Source organism: Ricinus communis, chromosome 3, assembly GCF_019578655.1.
Source record: "Ricinus communis isolate WT05 ecotype wild-type chromosome 3, ASM1957865v1, whole genome shotgun sequence".
Taxonomy (NCBI): Eukaryota; Viridiplantae; Streptophyta; class Magnoliopsida; order Malpighiales; family Euphorbiaceae; genus Ricinus; species Ricinus communis.
In genome coordinates, this window is record NC_063258.1 from 20,673,606 (window position 1) to 20,678,592 (window position 4,987).

General features: G+C 38.1%; 1 non-coding gene across 1 annotated transcript; it reads right to left on the reverse strand.

Moving 5' to 3' along the window:
* Positions 1–4,367: 4,367 nt before the first annotated feature.
* LOC112534813 lies at positions 4,368–4,474 on the reverse strand. Its single transcript, XR_003079060.2, has one exon. It is a non-coding gene; the product is annotated as a small nucleolar RNA R71 (small nucleolar RNA).
* Between the last annotated feature and the right edge of the window lie 513 nt (positions 4,475–4,987).

Below are 4,987 nucleotides of genomic sequence, written 5' to 3' on the forward strand. Positions count from 1 at the left end.
AAACATAATGGTAGACAAAGAAAACAAAAGAAAGGAAAGACGTAAGTGATAAGTCAAAGTTCTCTAGCGTTCATAAGTCCGAAAAGCTCTTGAAAGAACCCACAACTTGATTTCCTACAATGTAGAAAACTAAAACAATATGCTCACAAGCCTCAATTATTTGACTGCATGCAATTTTTATAGTGCGAAAGCCCTCATTCCATTAGAAGAAGAAACTTGAAGTTAAATATGAATAAATAAATATAGAAAGATGAATAAACAAAAGTCAAATGAAGAACCAGATAGTAGTTGAGTGATCAACAACTCTCGTATCCCAAATTCTATGAGTAGGCTTAATGAAAACAATTAAAAATTTACATCGGCCAACCTAACAACACTCTAACCTAAATTAATTCATTATATGCATCCCAGACATCAAGCTAAGCACCAATGTCACTGGTCAAGCTTGTTAATTGCGCTCTGCTAATCTCTTACGCCAATCCTTATGTTATCCAGGAGTCCTCATGCCTAGAGAAACATGGAATGACAGATATCCTAATGGTGCGAATCTTGAATCAGAATATTTAGACGTGCCTTGATTCACGATGTTCCCTCTCTCCTCTAAAAGATTTGTTCGCGATCATTCGAAGAATGATATCAATACTTGATCAACTAGTTTTCTATCTTTACATTTGTCCAAGCATTAGATCGGTGCCTATAATTGTTGCTACCATGTGCTTTATCTCAAAACTCCTATTATGCTCGCCAAATAAAACTAAACCATCATACAAGACATAGATTAGAAAGAGGCGAACAAAAGAGATGAATAAATGACAATATAGTTTGGATTTTGGATTCCACAAGGAAAAATTACAAGTTCTTTATTCTCTTCCATGTCTAAGCGTAAGGATCAAATCAAATTGATTTAAATGCAAGGGTAGATAAACAACACTAAAGAAAGGAAGGGCGTGAGCAATAAGTCTACGTTCGCTAGTGCGAGTCTTCATAAGTTTGCAAAGTTTTTGAAAGAACCTATGATGTGCATTGTGTTACACATGTTTCTATGCCCAATTACTTGTGTTTTTTTTTTAATATTTATCTTGTTTTATGCTAGAATCACCTGTGTTTTGGTTCCTTTCATGTTTCAGGTGATCATTGATGAACATTATTAGTGTTTGAGGGTGATATGTGCGAAAATGGACTGGAATTCATCAAAATTGGAAAAAGGCTCGCATTTCAAGGTTGAGTACACGGCCTAGGTCAAAGCAGTGCTGATCAGCATGGCCTGGACTCTGGCTGTGCTGAATAATTGGCCTTCGATCTTTAAATGTGGCTTTTTAGCACGGTTTCTGAGGCCACCACGGCCTGCAGCACGGTCCGTGGTGGTTCAGCACTAGCGAGGGCACGGTCAGGGAGTTGGGGGTTGATTTTGGACTCGGTGGCTCAGCACGGCTTGGACTCTGCGCACGGGCTTGACCATGGCCGTGCTTAAGTTCGACATTTCTGACCTTGGAACTCCTATACGCATACGAGGCATCTCTTTCTAGACTTCGACGCTTGACTTTGGGAGACCATTTCATGCATTGAAGGATGGATTTCAATGGTTTAAGCATCATATTGAAGATCAAGAGTGAATTTTAAGGCATTCAAGAGGCAATTCGAGGTTCATATTCAGAATTGGATATTGAAGACTGTTCATCTGATTTGAAGAAGAAGGGTATATATGTTTCCAATTTTATCTTCTGTATTTGTTTTTTATTTTGTTTTATTCATTAGCATGAGTAGTTAGAGCTGCTGAGCCCATTGGGGTTCCTTTGTTTGTTGGATTATACTTCATGTTTATGAGATTTTGATTATCAATTCTTATATTCTTATTGCTTTCAATATTAATAAGATATCGCATTATTCATGAGATGTTGTGAATTGTTTTCTTTAGATTGCTTTCTGTAGTTGAGAAATTCAATAATTAATTGGAATTTTGAATTGCAATAACTGGTTAATAATCACTTAGAGATAAGGCTAATTAACTATCTGGATTAAGAATTAACAAGTCTTAATAGTAGTGGATTAGTCTTAAGGCTAACCTAAAATCAATCGTTAGGAAGAGATTCCATCGTTTAGGTTCTTAGGCTTAGGAATTCATTGTTCTCGAGAGGGAACTCGAATTCAATTTAGAATCCACTCATGGGTAATCATAATTGGTAATCAATCTAATTTCTACCTTTATTAATATCCAACTAGCTTAGGCCCCTAATGTGCATCATTTTATACATATCTATATGCCCAATTATTTACATTTTTGTGCATAGTTATCTTGTTTTATGACAAAATCACCTGTGTTTTGGTTCCTTTCACGTTTCAAGACATTATCGAGGGACATTATCAATAATCGAGGGAAATACGTGCAATTACAGACCAGAATCCATTCCAAGGTTGAGCACGGCCTGGACTCCGGCTATGCTGAACCATCAAATAGTTGCCCTTCAAGAGAGCCATTCTAGCACGGTTTCCGAAGCCACCGCGGCCCGGGGTGGCTCACCACCGGCTAGGGCACGGCCAGGAAGAAGTCGCGAGTTATGAAACGCGGAGGTACCCATGGCCTGGACTCCGCCTGTGCTGATCAGCACGGGCTTGACTACGATCGTGCTGAAAGATTTATATAGGCAAAAACGATTTGCTGAATTAGGGTTCAATTTTCTGACTTGATTTCACATATACAAACTTAAGCCATCTTTTTCCAGACTTCAATACTCGAACTTATAAGACCATTTCATCTATTAAAGGAAGGATTACATTTGTTTAAACATCAAATTGAAGATCAAGACAAGATTTGGGAGCATTCAAGAGGCAAATTAGGGTTTATCATTCTGAATTGGGAATTTAGGATTTTTCATCCAACTTGAAGAAGGGTGTACATGCCTTCAATTTACTTTTCTAAATATATTCTTTACTTTGTGTTGCTTATAAGTATGAGTAACTAAATTTGTCAAACCCATTGGGGTTCCTATGTTGTTGGATTCATTTTAATGCTTATGAGATTTTGATTATCAATGCTTGTCTCTTTTTGCTAATGAGAAATCACTTTATTCATGAGACATTGTGAGTTGTGGTATTCAGATTGCTTTATGTAATTGAGAAATTCATTTAGTAATTGGAAATTTGAATAGCAAGAACTGGTTAATGATCACTTAGAGATAAGGGTAATTGACTAGCCGGATTAAGAATTAATAAAGCTTAATAGAGGCAGGTTAAAGCTTAATGCTAATCGAATAATCGATCGTTAGGAAGAGATTCCAACTTTAGGTTATTAGGTTTAGGAATTCGGTTATCTCGAGAGGGAGACCGAATTCAGTTAAGAATTCATCCACGGGTAATTGCAATTGGTAATCAATATAATCTTTATCTTCACTAAAATCCAACTAGCTTAGGTCCCTTAGGGTTTGCTTTTTCCTTCGATTGTTTTCCTAAATCCTTTCAGATTATTTGACACTTAGTTAACCGTTTGTTCATATTTAATTATAGCATAATAACTTCATCAATTTTGTTAAGGTTAGATAACATAAAATGCTACAGTAGGTCTAGGATCACCCTTTCCCGAGACTATGACCTTGATACTCACCATTTGTGCTAGTCTGCATCGATAAGTTCACTGGCTTAGATTTTAGCTACACAAATAGCTTCTCAAGTTTTTGGCACCATTGCTAGGGAACTTTTTATGTGAACTAGAGTAAATTTGTGTTTTTGTTAATTTATCCATATTTATTTTTCTGTCTTTATTTTACTTTATTTTATTCTTTTATTGTTTTAACTACTTCTGTTCTGTGGTTGCTACCTTCCATTCTTTGGTAGCTTATGACCAGGAGGAGCTCTGATCTTATAGAACCTCTGTCTGATCTAGAGCGATCCTTCAGACTTTTAAGGAAGCATTTGCAATCTGTAGAGGAGGAGATTGAGGTTGTGGTACCTGTTGATAGACCAGAAGGGATGGAGAATTACAACAGAAATGCTGCGACGGACGCCAACAGAACGATGTACGAGTTCCTAGACCATCATTGGATGGGACACAAATGAGTATACTCAGATCGGCGGTGGCAGCTAACAACTTTGAAATAAAGCCAAATGTGATCCAGATGGTACAACAAAGTGTATAGTTTGGAGGGCTGCCAAGCGATGATCCTAATGCCTATATAGCCAACTTTTTGGAGATATGCGACACGTTTAAGATAAATGGAACTACCGATGATGCCATCCGACTAAGATTATTTCAATTATCTTTAAGGGATAGAGCAAAGAGATGGCTGCAGTCCCTTCCACCGAACACTATCACTACCTGGAAATCTTTGGCTGAAAAATTTCTTTACAAGTACTTTCCTCCAACTAAGACTGCTAAATTAAGAAATGATATTTCTTCTTTTATGCAAATGGACGACGAGAGCATGTACGATACCTGGGAGAGGTACAAGGACTTGTTGAGATGTTGTCCACACCACGGTCTACCAATATGGATGCAGGTTCAGACCTTTTACAGCGCTTTGAACCTTGCTACTAGGCAAATGGTAGATGCTGCAGCAAGTGGGGCCTTGAACAGTAAGACGCCAGAGCAGGTAGAAAACCTGATAGAGCAGATGGCCATGAACAACTACCAGTGGCAATCCTCTAGGAGTCGGCCGATCAAACAGGGAATGGTCAACCAGTTAGACTCCTCAGCAGCCTTGTCAGCTCAAGTGGAGCTTTTGACCAAGAAATTTAGATGGGTTCACAGCTCAAATAATTTGCGAGTTTTGTACCGATGGTACCACGGTGTAAACCGTAATGCGGGAGGTATATTTGCTAGCCCCTCTACTTCATTTATTATTTCTGCTAACCATCAATAGGTTAATTACATGCGAAATACACCCGGACATCAGAACAACCATTATAGCAGCACATACAATCCTGGATGGAGAAATCACCGCAATTTTAGTTGGCGCAATAATAATGCCCAAGGTCCATCAGGCTTTCAGAGACT